This window comes from Nannobrachium achirus (genome assembly GCF_963921795.1).
Source record: "Nannobrachium achirus genome assembly, chromosome: 15".
Taxonomy (NCBI): domain Eukaryota; kingdom Metazoa; phylum Chordata; class Actinopteri; order Myctophiformes; family Myctophidae; genus Nannobrachium; species Nannobrachium achirus.
This window is the reverse complement of record NC_137822.1, coordinates 34,016,428-34,033,726: the sequence shown is the minus strand read 5'-3', so window position 1 is coordinate 34,033,726 and position 17,299 is coordinate 34,016,428.

Here is a 17,299-nt window from a genome sequence, read left to right as displayed (position 1 = left end):
CTTCTATGGGGACCAAACTATCAGAAAATGACAGGGTTCAAATTTTCATACCCCTCCCCCATTTCCTGAGGCGGGGAGGGGGGGGGGTTCAGTTTTAGCCCTATTCGGCTCTATATTCCCATAGATTTTTTTTTCTTCTTTTCTGTTTTGGCTTCTTTAGGGACCAAACTGTCAGAAAATGAGGGGGTTCACATTTTGCATGCAATTGAAGATGCCAGGGCAGAGCCCCTGTAGGAAGATCTTCCATGTGTCCCATAGCATGATCTGACGGAGGACGATTATTCTATCAAAGTTCTTATTGTTGATGCCATGGGTTTGCTTCAGAGCATGAAAAAGACAAAAAGCTGTCAGATCTTCAGGATACATTCAACAAACGCATCATAACGATGATGGCTGGCTATGTTGAGGGTCAAGTTGTCTTTGATAGGTAATATTAGGTATATGGATCAGTCGAAAAACACGAAGTCTTCATCCAGAGTTCCTTGACTATGTCCATCAAGGAACTCCTGACTGTGTGATCAACCAAGGAGAAGTTGACATGTGTTAGGCCAGGGACTGCTTGAGTATTTCTCAAGGGACAGTTCTTTCAAGCTCGTTGTCATATATGATACCTTCATCAAGGGACATGATTTTGAGGAGGTGCACACATTGAAGAGGCTGCTGACACCAATCTCCAATTGCCCTGAGCCACCAATTGAAGAGAATTGGTGGAATTCAGAGAGTGGAGGGTATGTTCCAGTCAGGTGTCTTGCCCTCCCTGCTCCAAAGGCAATACTTGAGCTCATCACATGTAATGTGGGTGCAAAGCAGGTTGCAAGGGACAGTCAGTCTCTGCAAGTGCTATGGCACTGGACTGTAGACTTTGCCAACAGTATAAAGGCCCATTCTCACTGGGCCAGATTAACAGATAAATAAGTATCTTTCTCCATTCAAGTGGATGGTAAGACACAGATAAAAACAATATCTGTGACAGATATTTTCTTTTATCTGTATCTTACCATCCACTTGAATGGAGAAAGATATTTTTGTATCTGTTTATCTGGCCCAGTGGGAATGAGCCTTAAGGGAGGACATAGATAACAGTGATCATGAATAGATCCTGTATTTGTCTAGAATAATAACAGGTCAGAAGTATAAATGCTACCCCATCCTCCTCACTTGAACTGTTCCTACCTAAACTATTGAATATCCTCAGAATATACTGTGAAGTTGTGTATAAAGTACTGTAAAGTACTCCCCCCAGGATATGAGGGAGGGGTCTGAAAATTGGAACCCTGTCATTTTGTGATAGTTTGGTCCTTATAGAAGCCAAAACGGCAAAGAAATCAATTTTAGCAAAACACTCCTATGGGAATACATAGGTGAATAGGGCCAAAACTGAAGTGACCCCCTCCCCCTCCTAGGAAATGAGGGAGGGGTCTGAAAATGTCTACCCCGTCATTTTCTGATAGTTTGGTCCCTATAGAAGCCAAAACAACAAAAGATAAAATATGTTTTAGCAAAACAATCCTATGGGAGATTGGGAAAACATAGCCGAATAGGGCCAAAACTGAAGTGACCCGCCCCCAGGAAATGAGGGAGGGGTCTGAAAATTTTACCCATATTATTTTCTGATAGTTTGGTCCCTATAGAAGCCAAAACAGCAAACAAATCATTTTTTTTGCAGAAAACTCCTCTGGGAAATTGGGAAAACATAGCTGAATAGGGCCAAAACTGAAGTGACCCTCCTCCAGGAAATGAGGGAGGGGTCTGAAAATTTAACCCCCATCATTTTCTGATAGTTTGGTCCCTATAGAAGCCAAAACAGCAAAAGAAATCTATTTGGCAAAAGAATCCTTTGGGAAATTGGGAAAACAAGGCCGAATAGGGCCAAAACTGAAGTGACCCGCCCCCAAGGAAATGAGGGAGGGGTCTGAAAATTTGACCCCCGTCATTTTCTGATAGTTTGGTCCCTATAGAAGCCAAAACAGCAAAAAAAGCCATTTGGGCAAAAAAATCCTATGGGAAATTGGGAAAACAAGGCCGAAAAGGGCCAAAACTGAAGTGACCCGCCCCCAGGAAATGAGGGAGGGGTCTGAAAATTTGACCCCCATCATTTTCTAATAGTTTGGTCCCTATAGAAGCCAAAACAGCAAAAAAAAACAATTTTGGCAAAAAATTCCTACAGGAATACATAGCATACCGCACTATTTGGTTGGTCATAAGGTAATTTATTTTCCCTCAAGTTTCAATGGTAAGGCATGGGTTGTTGTCAACCTGTGGGTCGAGACCCCCAGAGAGGTCCCGCCAAATTGTTTTGAATATAGCCGATCTACAAGCTCACAAAACTCAAAAAACATTTTAAGGGAACCCATAAAACATTTCTGGGACCCATTTGAATGACCTGAACCATCATCACACCAACTAGTAAATATTTTGAAGTAAAAAAATGATAATTGTTTAATCAAAAATCTGAATGTTATCATTAAAAAATCATAGATTAGGCTATATATCTTTCTATCTGCAGCATACAAATGAATAGATTATCTATAGAATATATGTGTGGGTCTAATAATCATAATAAACCTAAAAACTCGCATAAAACAGTATCGTGATAATATCGTGTATCGTGATACTGCATGAAGCATATCGTGATAATGCTTTTATCCAGTATCGCCCACCCCTACGTGAAGCCGCACCAAACTAAGCATAGTCAAGTCAATACTGGAGATGTAGCGTACGGCATGAATTTCTGCACAGAGAGGGCAATTCTTTCAACATATCATGCTGCATTCAAGTTCAGGAGAGTTTGGAACAAGGCAGTTATTTTGAATGCTGCCTTCAGGTATGGCATGGAAAAGAGGGCATTTGCATTTCTTTTACCATAAACGGCATTCATGGTCTGGAGAGGGCACTTTTTACAGACGGATAAAAGGACATGGGCTCAAGCCCCCTTTGATGTCTATGTGTGCACGGGCCTGGACAGAGAGGGAGAGAGGGAGGGACATTTTTATAAGTTGATGATTCTTAACATCTTGCATACTTAAGTTGTATTGTTTAAATTAGTCTGAAGAGGAGGAAAACATGCCAGACCACTCCGACATGCTAGCTTAGAACTGCGTGCGGAGCCAAAGCCAAGCTAAGCATTCCTCCAAGACTACAGCCCCTGACAAAACACACTGAAGTGTCACCGAAGTGTGAAAGAACGAAGCAATGTGCGAGGGCATGTGTTTGTGCCCGTAAAGTCTATACAGGCTCACTCACACACACACACACACACACACACACACACACACACACACACACACACACACACACACACACACACACACACACACACACACACACACACACACACACACACACACAGACAGACAGACAGACAGACAGACAGACAGACAGACAGACAGACAGACAGACAGACAGACACACAGTCACACACACACACACTGAGTGAAGGATAGATAGTGCTACAGTCTGTGGATTGTGGATAAACATATTAATTTGAATATGAATGGATGGATATGTGTGTTTATGCTTCAGTCAATGTCAGTGTGTATGTGTGTGCGAGCGATCACGCGTGTGTGTGACTGCGTGCGTGCGTGACAGTGTGCATGAGTCTATTGACTTAGCGCACAGTTAGCTCTTTGGCAGGGCTGACTGAAGCCGATCCTAATGAAAGGATTAGTTTATGGCAGTAGTGAATACTGGACTGTGCTCTAACTAACAGCTGAATGAGGGAAGACAGGACATCTGTTCTGCCAGACCTCCACTGCTGAACATGTTCGAGGCAAGGACGGTTGGGCTAAATGAGATCCTAATGCAGTTATGGTAAAAAATAAAAAATAAAAAATGATTTGATGGAGTGTCACACTCCTCCTGTCTCTCTAGTCAATATCTTCATCAGGTCATGAGGGTTACTAAACCTTAGAACCCTGACCACTTAACCACAGTTTGTCCTTGTTTAATTAGAATATGTCAAGTTAGTTTAAAGGGAGAGTTTAGCTTGATTCAATATTTAGATATTTGATATTCATCTTATCAGACAGGGCCCATTCCTACAGTATAATAAACCCATTGTAACTTCATTTTAACCATGATAGATTCATCAAAAACACTCGTCTTCTTTTCTGGTGACTTATACTACCCTCCAAATACGTGAGCTAGCCGAGTTTTTGAGATTTGTTTTTTCATTTATTTGTAATAATCTTTTATTGTAATAAATGTTTTCCATTTTTCCTAAAAAATATTGAAAATAAATCGAAAATGTTATCGAAAAAATGGGTTTGTATAGGAATGGGCCCTGGGGGAGTGTCTGATAAAATGAATATCAAATATCTAAATATTGAATCAAGCAAATGAAAGCCTGTCCAGGGTGTTCACAAAAGCCTGATTAGACAATAAAATGAACATACTTTCATTTTTTTGAAAGTGGAATATCCCTTTAACACAAAATCGAAATAACATAATGTGATCAGTTACTATGGGACATTAACATCAGGTTAACTTGCATTAGCAGGTACTCATGGAACACTGAAACAGAACAGCAAATGGGTATGCCACCTCTGGCACATTCTGGAAACCTGGATAAAGCTTATCAATTCGATATAGCCGCTTCAATTATTAAAAAATAGCTGATCTAAAAGCTCAAGGTGCCGTGCTGCCAGCTTGTAGATCTGCTATTTTTGAAAAAAAAAAAGTATTTAAATGTATCTTTTTAAAAGCAAACATTTGTAACTCAAATATTTGCTTCTGGGTGGTCCCTGGAACAACATATTTTGAGATGGGGGTCTGCGGCCAAAAACATGTAATTTCAGGGGTCCTTGACATGCAAAAGTTTGAGAACCACTGATTTAAAAGAAGGATTAAGAAAACATTTATAGAATCAGGTCAAAAATATTCAAAGACTTGCACAAACGTTCACGATTTTTCTACAAGCTCTACAAGCTCGCAGCGCGGCATGAACTTGTATAGCTGCTATTTTAAAGCATAAAATAATGGTTAAAGTGGTTCAAATCTAAAGTGACACATATTTGCGTTCAGGCCTATATCCATGGTAATGTGTCCAGATCTATTCATGCTCACTGCACAAATCAAAGCCCTGTGGGGAGCTTCTATGATAATGATTCTAAGCTGAGAATTGTAACAAACTAGTTTTCTATGTCTAAAAGCTGCTTTTCATTATGATGAATGTGATGATGAGCTTTTACATTCTGATGTCAGACTCATCAACTCATTGTGGTGATATGCAATTATGGTCCCCTGCACCTAGACTTGGCAACCATTGTCGTCATTCTAATTATGCTTCTGAGCTAAACCTCAGGGCTTAAATACAATGTGGTGGAAATTTGACATAATTCTCTTGTTCATTCACCACCGGTTTCCATTTATTTCATATTGCCAGAGCTATGGAGTAACAGGGAAAGAACCCTCTTCTTTCAAATTATTATCATCTTGCAGATACAGTGACTTTCCCCCGGTTTCAACTAAAACCCTATATACTTCATTGACAAAGTTCCAAAGTTCCATGTTGTGAGCTTGTAGTTCTGCTATTTTCAGTTTTTCACCAATGTTCACCCCCAGGATAGAGTAACTATGGTTCATGTGGTAATATGCATGCTTCTTTTGAATAAGACGACAATGTATATATGGATACAAATGTGTAGCCTGTCATGTATGTTTACTGTATGGGGCAGCATAAGACTCCAGTGTGCATTGGTTGATATTGAAAATATATTTTATGTGGCAATACATTGTAAGCCATGTGCATGAAAAGTGTCTTTCTGTATGACTCTGTTAAAACTATGTATAGGTATTGTTCTGCCGGACCCTTTCTGACTTTCAGAGCCTGGGTTAGTTAAGCAGCATGAAGCAAGTGTGAAACTGTAGTTAATAATGACATGGTCTGTCTCTGTGTAGTGTAGCCTATATAATTTATGTGTCTCATTCAGTAAAACTCAGTGTTCAGTAAAATGAACACTGAAGATTTTACATGGATAAAATCTTATCAATTTGGTGTCGGTGGCCGCAAACACGTATGTATATACGTAAGTATATAGCTAAAATCTGAAATGACATGCTGAGGAGCTTTTTAATGAGTTAAAACCAGAATTAGGGAGGCATATGGAGTATGAGTCATGAATGGTGACTCCATAAAACTGCTGAGCCTCACTAGGTATATGAATAAGTTGATTCACTAGCTATCTTTGTGGCACTCTGTGGCTAACAGAGCCATATGAACACCTAAGGATCCAAATAAAGGCACACTACTCTATAGCAGCCCTATCCATTGAAGAAAACATTGCTGCTTCTTAGAGCTGTCAAATCTGTATGAAAATGAATCTCTTCTTGCCCATAAACCCAGAGGACCATCACTTCCAGTAAAATCAAACTGGCATTGAGTTTCACACAGGATATGATGTAATTTGGGGTGCGTTGTCTTGGCAACTCTTGCCTCAGAAGTAGTCCCTGTGTCCTTAATTCACCCACAAGTCAAAAGAATATACACAATTCCAAATTAGCCTAGTGAAATAACACTGTATCTTCTTAGCATTTTAATGTATCTTCTATATGTCATAGTTTCTCTGCCAGTGGGCCATGAACTAAAAATATGTTTTAACCAGGTCTTAGATAAAGAACACTTATTGATGATTTTAACAAATGTTTTACAATCTCTCAAAAATAGGCAATTTACAAGCTCACATCGAGCTTGTATAATTGGTATTTTATAATTTTATAAAGTTATAGTATAGTTATTTTGGGGTCTTTTTTGAGCCTTCAATGACAGGTAGGCTAGAAAAGTGCATGGGAGTCAAATGCAGCAAACGGTCCGGGTGTCCGGGAATCAAACCGGGGACTTCTGTCAGGCATTTAGAGCAGATGTGTGGTCCACAGGAAATGATGTCTATCGTGTCATGTCCACATTAGTCTCTCGTTTACAGACTTCTGTATTAGTGACTGAACTTTTCTTTGATGATGGTTAGCTAGATTGTGTCCACATCAACACGATAGAGAAGTGGTGGGCAGGGGACCCTCAGGGGGGTCCCCAAATTGTTTTGGGGGGGTCCCCAGATGATTAACTTAATGTGCAACAACGTTAAACAAACCAACATAAGGTTTAAGTGTATAGAGTTTATCTGCACATTTCTAAAGTGACAATTAAAGGACTTTTTAATACCTCTAAAATGACAGATTAAACATTGCCCAAATTGTCAAATATTAGAGACAGAAATTGTGAAAATAGCCGATCTACTTGCTCACAACACCTTGCAATGCAAAAAAAACAAAAATGACTGCAACACAATGTATTATTATACTGCAATGCAAGAGTTTCCGTTTCTGTGTGGTTTTATGACACATTTGTTCCTATTGGTTTACACTCTCTGGACTTATTGATTAGACTCAGTCACAGATTCCATCACAAATCTCCCACATCTGTGTTTGCATAATGTTGTTTGGACTGAGGGCCGAGAATCTACAGTGCGTTATTTCAGAGCAGTGTAAACAGTTTCAAAGCTCATACACAAACAGAGAAACGAGCTTCAGTCGTGCCCACAGGCCGGGCCGGGGAGGGGATGCATTTCCTTTGCCTCCTGAAATGACAGAGCTGATAAATGGTGTTTTTCCGTGTTTATGACACATTGAATTCCTCCCCCCTTTGCCCGAAATAGAAAGAGAAATATAGTTGCAGGGATGAGAAAGGGAGAGTGGGGAGGAAGTGGGACAGTGGAAGATATGGAATAAATACCAAATTAACCAAAGAAAGATAGAGAGAAGGGAGAGGGAGAGAGAGAGAGATTGCTAATGAATTTATTTGTATGGCTCTTTTCCAAACAAGGTTACCAAGTGCTTTACATAACAAGGTAAAGAAGCTGCAGAGAGAGAGAGAGAGAGAGAGAGAGAGAGAGAGAGAGAGAGAGAGAGAGATCAGAGACACCTCCTGTGTTGATCTCTGGGGCATCTGGTTCAGACACAAAATGCACTTCCTGTCCCTCCTGCAGCTTCCTGCCTAGAGGGCATTGTCTGTGTGTGTGTGTGTGTGCGTGCGTGCATGCATGCGTGCGTGTGTGTGCGTGCGTGTGTGTGCGCACGTTGTACTGTACTGTAGGTGAAGAGTTGAGGAGAAGGAGGCGGAGACAACCAGGCACAGTAAAACCCTGGCCTGTGTTCATTTATCTTGTGAGAGATCAATTATACATCGACTTGGTATTCTCCCGAGTGTACAACAAATTGACACAGATGATTTTACCACGGCGGTGCAAGCAGGGGTGTCGCACCAAATTCTGGGCCCTGGGTACAAGGATTCACTGTGGGCCCCCCATGAATGTTCCTCATAGGGGGAGGGGGATTAACCCAATTAGACTGGGAGCGCATTATTACGCATTATTTTGTGCTTTAACTGTTGAAAAATATCAGATAAACAAGCTCACTGCGAGCTTGTAGATCTGCTATTTTTTTTTTAATCTTGAAAATTGTAATATTTCAAATACATAAATAGTTTAAATATTTTTTTTAAACCTATGTTTCTATGTCAGTGGTGCTCAAACCTTTTCATGTCAAGGACCCCCAAAATTACATGTATCTGGCCGTGGAACCCCAACTCAAAATATGTTGTTCCAGGGACCACCCAGAAGCAAATATTTGAGTTACAAATGTTTTAAAAAGATATATTCAAAGACTTGCAAAAATAAAATCACGATAAAAAAAAAAATCACACCCGTGTGAACTGAGCGGTGGGGGGGGGGGGGGGGGGGGGGCTGTGTGTGTGTGTGTGTGTGTGTGTGTGTGTGTGTGTGTGTGTATTGCAGTTGATGCACAGGCCAGGCTAGACTCAACAGCACCTCTCTGGTCACCCAGGGTACTACTCAGGCTACATACACCAGAGGCTACATACAGACAGACACACAGACACACAGACAGACACGGATACACACACGGCCACGCTATGGAGACGGTGTGACCACCGCTCAAAAAAAAAAGAAGATCTATAAGCTCGCAGCGCGGCACCGAGATCTATAAGCTCGCAGCGCGGCACTCGGTGCCGCGCTGTGAGCTTGTATATCTGCTATTTTTCAATAGATAAAGCATTAAATGATTCTAAGCCTGGTACCCAGTCTCGAGTGTACAACAAATTGACAAATATGATTTTACTACGGCGGTGCAAGAGAAGGAGAGACAGAGAGAATGAGAAGCATAGTTCTAATTCTCAATTCCTCTGTTCCATTCATAGACGAGCGTCACACCACTGCAGCAGAAATCACACACCGATGGCATGTTGTGTTTGCATGTGTTTGTCTGCGGTGCACGGGTGCAGTAGTGTGCAGACCACAGCCCTTCTGTGTGTCTGAGGCACAGACCTCGAAGGCCGGCTACAGACCTAAAGGCACAAAAACGAGTGCGTGTCGTGTGGGGGAGGCGGGGGGCAGGCACAGCGCAATGCATTCCGGATGGGAGTCGAGTGGTTTGAAGTCGAGTGCGAGTCGTGTGGTGTTGTGTGGTTGCGTCCAACTTGCTCACGACTCGCACTAGACTTCAAACCACTCGACTTCCATCCGCAATGCATTGTGCTGTCTCTGCCCCCCGCCTCCCCCACACAACTCTCACTCAACTTGTGCGTTCCAGTCTGATTGCAGCCTTACACAGCAGCACTTTTGACATGAAACGGTAGGATATACTCGCGGGTCTAATGACATTAGATTCAGCATTCCAGATTTGCATATCGCCACATCTTATAGACGTATAGATCAGTGGTTCTCAAACTTTTTCATGTCAAGACAAGGACCCCCAAATTGACACTTATTAGGCCATGAACCCCTATTTGAAAAGATATGCCAGGGACCCCCATTAGAGAAGATTTTTACGGCTCTAGCAGTGATTCCCAACCATTTTAATTTCAACCATTAAACCATTTAATGGTATTTCTATCTCTGAGACCCCAATTTATTTTGTCAAATCTATGTTAATTTTAGTTAGTTACATATACCCAATAATGGTCCATTTGGTTCCTAACTATCATTTAGCTGGGGACCCATTGGAACTCCCTCAAGGACCCCTGGGGGTCCCCGGAACACACTTTAATAATAATAATAATAGTTACCTACTCCTCCCGCAAGGGAAATTCAGTATTTGCAGCCCAACCCAGCTGCTTCACAGCCCACAAGGAGCGCGTGAGCAATTTGGGGTTAAGAGTCTTGCTCAGGGGACACACATCGACATTGCTATCCTGGCCGGGAATCGAACCAGGGACAACCAGGAGAACTGGTTTCCAGGCAGGCTCTCTAACCATTCAGCTATGGCCGCCCCAAACTTTGAGAACCACTGGTATAGACGATACATAGTGGGGCAAATAGTAAACTCATATATATGGAAGGCATTGTGCAGTTTATGACTAAAGGCTGAAACTTTCTACAGTGTTTATTATATACCATGACATTTGTTTTCAGACGTGGAATCGCGTCTGAATTGACCTCTGGAACTTAAACCTTTTGAGCTGTCAAAAACATTTTTTTTAAAATTTTTTTTTAGACCTTATTAATCCTGCAGGAGAATTTTATTCTTCAGCTTTGGTTATGGCGAGCGGTGTGTGATTGGGAACTAGGAGCAGCTAGGGTTTAAATGTGTTGCTAGGGACACTTAGACACGTATTACTGAGTATTACTGAGCCGACCATGACGCAAACCACTGACCTTCTGCCTCTCAACCCACTAAGCTACGCCTGCCCATAAGCAATAACAAACAAAAAAAATCACACCCGTGTGAACTGAGCGGTGGTTTACCCACCAACCCCCCCCCCCCCTCCCCCCCTGTGTGTGTGTGTGTGTGTGTGCGTGTGTGTGTGTGTGTGCCTGGCCTGGCCTGAAAACAGCGCCCCTCCCTTAACATGTGTGGTCATAAAAGGTACTACACCACATGAGGCTACATACAGACCCACAGACCCACCCACATACCCACATACCCACATACCCACCCACATACCTACACACACGGCCACGCTATGGAGACGGTGTGACCACCGCTCAAAAAGAAAGAATAGCAGCAATAGTAAAAACATTTTTTAAAGAAAAGTATGTAGATTAGTCATAGCACACTTGAGGTGCTTGAAGGTGCAATGTGTATCCTAAAGTACTTTTAACTATTATCCATGTATGCAGTATGTATGTACTGTGCAGTATGTGTGTATCTATCTATTTTTTAACTATAACTTTCAAGATGGGAGCCAATTTTTAGGTTCTTGTTACTATGTAAACATGTATTGTTTTTGAATAAATATTTGAAGTTTTTTGCAGAAAACTTAGGTCAAGATTTAGAAGGCGTTTTTATAATCGGCCTCAATCCTGAACGGATTAAATGATATTGCATTACAGTATATTAACCAATTAAGTTTGTGCTCCATCCAGGTCAAACATAGTCAGGTGCTGTTACTGTGTACATGTTGGCTCACTGTAAAGACTCTGCTACACTAAATGGAATCGAGCCATTAACTCATTCTGTGCCAAATGGCAAAATGGCTCCAAGGTAGCTGTGCCAGGATTTTGTATGTTTTTCTTTACTATGCAATGAAAAAAATTGATTTTTTTTTTTTTATAATTTAAAAAACTAACCCCTCCCCACAGAAACAGACACAGTTGTTGTGATTCAGTGGCAAAAATAATGTTGTCAATCAGACAAATGGTTCCAGAGATAGAGCTGTTTGAATGAAAAAAATCAAACCTCGGTTCGAAGTAGAGCGGTGAATCTGAGCAGCTATACCCTGTGTGTGTTGCTAAATGCCTAAACTGTAAACTGTAAACTGTGCCTGTGAGTGAGTGGTGAGTGTGCCTGGCCTGCACAAAACAGCGCCCCTCCTTTAACTAGTGTGTTGTGTGTGGCCACTCAAGGTATTGCCAGGCTACGGACACGGCCAGCCAGCCAGCCACCCAGCCACCCAGCCACCCAGGGACATACCCACGGACATACCTGTCTATTGGGAGCGCTTTCACCGCTCCAAAAAGTGTCCATCCACTAGAATGGACACACATGAACACACATTTTCTCAATCAGCTAAACGAGGGAGCGAACACACAAACAGAGAAAAGCATCTCTCTGATCTCAGGTCATTTTGACATCTTTAAAAAACACAAAAGACGTCATAAACCGTCATTGGCACCCAGGGCTATTGGCACAGAATGAGTTAACCACTTAAACCATCTCATGGTACAGTACATCAAATAACTACAACTGCACTCTGTCGAGGTGCCAACTTGCGCCTCGTGCACAAGTAGGTCATGTATGGCCTACTTGCGCGCCAGCAGAGCGCTCACCACTGGCATCACCAGTGGTGATGCCAGTGACATCACCACTGGCATCAACAGGAATGCTGGTTCCTCATTGACTGTTACGGATGAGGTTGCCAGAAATGCTGGTCCCTGATTGGGCTACTGGCTTAGTTTAACACATTATGACGTCATCACTATATGTTATACTATTTTCACCCAAATTTGGTGAAACTTATAATACTGTATCCCTATGCCCAGAATGGGAATTCTAGGGTTTGTGTCGTTAATTACTTAATTGAATTCATTGTCCTATAGTTTCATTATATAGATAATTATTTTGATAGTATTGTTTAGAACTTTAGACTGATGCTAGGCTCTTGGTTTTCCTGTGATTCTAGTGTCCTGAGGCACTACGCTCTGTCTCTTTGCATTCTATGTAAGTGATTACCTTGCTTATTGTAGCATTGGTTTATAGCGACTAAATTGTTACACCTGTATTCACCCTAGTATTTCATGTCAATATGGCTACTGTGAAAAGGTTAAATTCCCTGCATGTTTTCGTTTGTATAGCGTGTCTGAGAGGTGAGGCGTTTTGGACCTGGTGGTATCTGATGAGATTTGTGGTCTTTGGTATTTGATGGTCCGATTAGCAGCAGCAGCCTGCTGGAATTCATAACAAACATCTGTGTTGACAAGTCTGGTTTCAGTAAATAAAGACATACTGTACAAGACATGGAGCTACATTGTTGAATAATGTGATCAAGGAAGTTTAGACATAAATGTGTCAATATTGAGAAATACGGATTAAGGACCCACCCTTCATCATTTGGTATGAGTCAGAGCTGTTTGTGTGTGGTGTTAATTCTGTCGACTAAGACTAAGTCTAAAAGACTACACGATTTTGATATTTTGTCAATAAGACTAGACTAGACTAAAACAATTTCAGAAGATTAAGACTAAGACTATTATGTGTGTTATTATTTTGACCGAGTAACATACAGTAGAATACAATTACTTGTTCTGTGAGTTATGTGGTTATATTTAGCCTAAAGGACTTAGACTAAAAGACTAAGACTAAAGGCCACTTTTAACCAAACAGATTCGTGGCCGAATCGGCGGCGGAAGGCGGCGGAAAGCGTCTGTTGCCGAACGGGAGCTCATCGGTAGGTTTTCGGCAGTGGGTCGGGAACGTTATCGACGGAAAACTGGAAGACTGGACTTGCTCAGTTTTGTAGAGTCGCCCCTGGACGTCGGTGAATTGTAGCGAGTTGTAATGGACCATTAGTTTGCTACTGCTGCAGCAAAACCAAGCCTAAATAAGCCAGAGACATTTTCCCGTTGCATATTTTAACTAAATAGCATATTCACAATCTCAACTCTCAATTTCCTATACTAATCAACTCCAAGGCAACGCTAGTAATCGTGATGTGTGTTGTTTTGGTGTGAGGAGAAGAAATCACCGGACAGGAAGAATCTCCGCTTCTGCTCCTCGGTTGCCAGATTCTGTGAGTTAAACAAGCGACCAGGTCTATGAAAACAAGGCCTAAAGAAGCGTCCGGTTTCACCTATTGAGCTCTATTACATTAGCTATTTTCTAAAAGAATGTTGAAAGCAAGGCCAAATAAGCAACTACAATTCAGAAACATGCCCAAGCAAAAGTAACCCACAACTAGCAACATTATAGGAAAACAGGATCAAAGTCGCTTGTAACAAGCCGATATGGCAACACAGTGCGCATGCGCAAAAATGTACAGTAATTACAGTCGGCATACAGTCGGCTGGTAAATTCAATGTGCTTAGTTTTTTGCAGTTCTTTGCAGTTCTTTGCAGTCTGTGAACAGTTTGAACAAGTCTCCTGTAGTATTTTCGGTGTGGAGGCACCTTAAGACTAAAATATTTTTCATATTTAGTCGACTAAGACTAAATCAATGCCATAGGACTAAGACAGGACTAAGACTAAATGGTGTGTTATTCAAAAGACTAAGACTAAGACTAAATCAAAATTTGCTGAAAATTGTAACACTAGTGTACATATATGTGCACGTGTTGGCCTGGACTGGAGGAATGTCAGGTGACAGCCCTGTTGTTTTTGTTTTGTTTTGTTTTCTCAGGCAATCTGTCTGAACTTGACCCTTGGACAGCTCACTTTGACAAGAAGAATGCCCTGAAGGCAGAATGAACTTGACTGGATTCAATGGAGAAGAGAAGAGAAGAGAAGAGAAGAGAAGAGAAGAGAAGAGAAGAGCAGAGCAGAGCAGAGCAGAGCAGAGAAGAGAAGAGAAGAGAAGAGAAGAGAAGAGAAGAGAAGAGAGAAGTGGCAAAGATACCAGCACCACGCACAAACTAGCCTCGGAAACCCAGGCTTATTTTGGTGATCGGAAGACGCACAAACTAACCTAAAATATTACCTGCAGTGAGTGAGTCACTGCTGCTGTATAAAAGAAAGCACCTAGTATGAGAGAGTTGTAACCGAAAAGCAAAGCTAGAGAGACAATTAAGGAGAGAAAGTAATAAGAGTTGCATTTGCCTCTACTGACAGAAAAGGGGGGGGGGGGGGGGGGTAGGAGAAAAATAAGTAGAGAAAGGGTCCTTTGATGTCTCTAGTTCCCTCAGGTGATTCCCTTTACCATTCATTAGGGACTGCAGTTTCCCCAGCCAGGCATGCCATCTGGAAGACCCTTAAACACACACTACTACACTTTTCTCCCTCTTCTGTTTCACTTCCACTACAAGGCAAGCGCCTCGATCGTGTTATCATCACATTCACTCCTTTTTCCTCTCTTCCTCTCTATGATTGGTGCTTAATTTATAGTCTGTCGTACGGCATGTCATGCGCCAGAAAATAGCCAATGTACAAGCTCTCACTCATGTGAGCTTCTAGATCTGCTATTTTTGCCATATGACACTTAGGGATGGGATGATATGAAAATGTCATATCACGATTATTATGACAAAATAAATCGTGATTTACGATATTATCGTGATAATCAAAATCCATTATCCTGGGGTGGAACATTTGTAGATCGGCAAAGACATTTGATAGAGTGAAAAAAGACCGTATCAAGTATGTACCTTTTACGATAAATTAAATCTCCACAATACGATTATCGTGAGTGTTTTTTATCACCATAAACGATAATATCGGATTCGCTTATCGTCCCATCACTAATGACACTACATTTGACAAAGTAGCTCACTTGACTCTAGAACAGTGAACATGAGTGGGTCAAAATACAGTAAATTCATGGGCAGCAGGGAACACCAACGTTGGAGTTACTGCCTGCAGTACTTCATTCATTCATTCATTCATGATTTACCCGTGCAATGAATCACGCGAATGATCCAAGCTGAACATGAAAACTGAATTGATCTCCTCCATAAAACATATAAACCATCAATGCAATAACAGTCACCACCCACTTCCACACTGTCCTCATTCACATTGTGTAGTGGAAGGAAAATTAACGACTGCTACTAAGTACTACTAATTTTCTCATTGATTTATTCCTCTAGCTCTCTTATTCAGTAAACCGCGAAAGGCCACAGCAGAATGCTAAGCATAGAGCATCTATATGTAATTATTGGTAAAATGACTTGGTTTGTGTATTATGAATGAGAGATACTGTACGTAGGAAGAGTTGTCTTGCTCATTTTCTCAGCTGTTTCATGACAATCTAATGTCTTTACTTGGGAGGAGATTATGTTAGAATCAGATGATGGAAATGATCAAAAGGGTCATACATAACAGACAAGAGTAAACTTTAATGTACAAATAGATACTGTATGTATACACACATACTGCACAGTGTGTACATACACAGATGGATAACATTTAGTAGGAAGGAACAGTGAACACAGCACAATAAAAGTGTGCTAACCCAATGTACATACTTTGTTATTTTTCTGCCCGTCGCTGCCATTCTTTATGTTGCCTTTGTTATTGTTTATTATTGCGACCGTCAGGGAGCAGTTTACTATGAAAACCTCCACCGGCCGTCCGTCCGTCCGTCCGTCCGTCCGTCCGTCCGTCACACCTTTGTGACCATCAACAAACGTCACACCTTTGTTGATGTTTAAATCGAAGAGTCTTGGTCAAATACTTCTGTTGGTTTCTGCACTGATCATTTATACAATTCAGCTGTGTTTGCTCGTGTCATCATGATGAGGTCATAAATCAGCCATGCCCAAATATAGATTTTACGGGTTTACATGCTTACTCAGTTATTCGTTATGTGAAAGTCCTATGACGTCTATGATATCTGACATCATCATACATACATTCCCTTTTATGCCCATAAATGGAGATCCCCTCTGTAGAACCAGCCACTGACATCACTGTAATGTCAGGGGAACCAAATCCCTTTTATGCCCATATATGGAGATCCCTGTGATGCCAGGGGAACCAAATCCCTTTTATGCCCATATATGGAGATATGGAGACCCCCGTGTTGCCAGGGTAACCAAATCCATTTTATGCCCATATATGGAGATCCCTGTGATGCCAGGGGAACCAAATCCCTTTTACGCCCATATATGGAGATCCCTTATGTCATCAATATTAAGCCCATATCTGTGAATATCTTTGGGTACCAGATGTCTCCATATATGGTTAAATGGTCCGATATACATCACTGGCCAGAAGACCAAGAAATGGTGCAACCTCGCCCTTTGCTTTTCTCCCTATAGGCATCTTACTGGTAGGTAGTTTAATGAGGAATGCAGTATGGTGGTAGGTAGGTAGTTATGGCCTTTGATGTAAGATTTTCACTTTCTAGGATAACTATATTTGCTATTCCCAGATGATGCCCTTTTAGGGTACCCCTCATGCCCATATATGGAGATCCCCAGGCTTTACTAATTAACATAAGTTTTATGCCCATATATGGGGATCAGTGTCCCAATGTCATCAGATATATGGGCATAAATGGACACAGGCAAACTAGATGGGCTGTATGGATATCCAGATGTGTGATGTAAGTGTTTTATTCCAAATGTGGCACCCCACAGACATATTTCCAGAAACAAAATCCCTTTCATGCCCATATATGGAGATTTCTGATGTCATC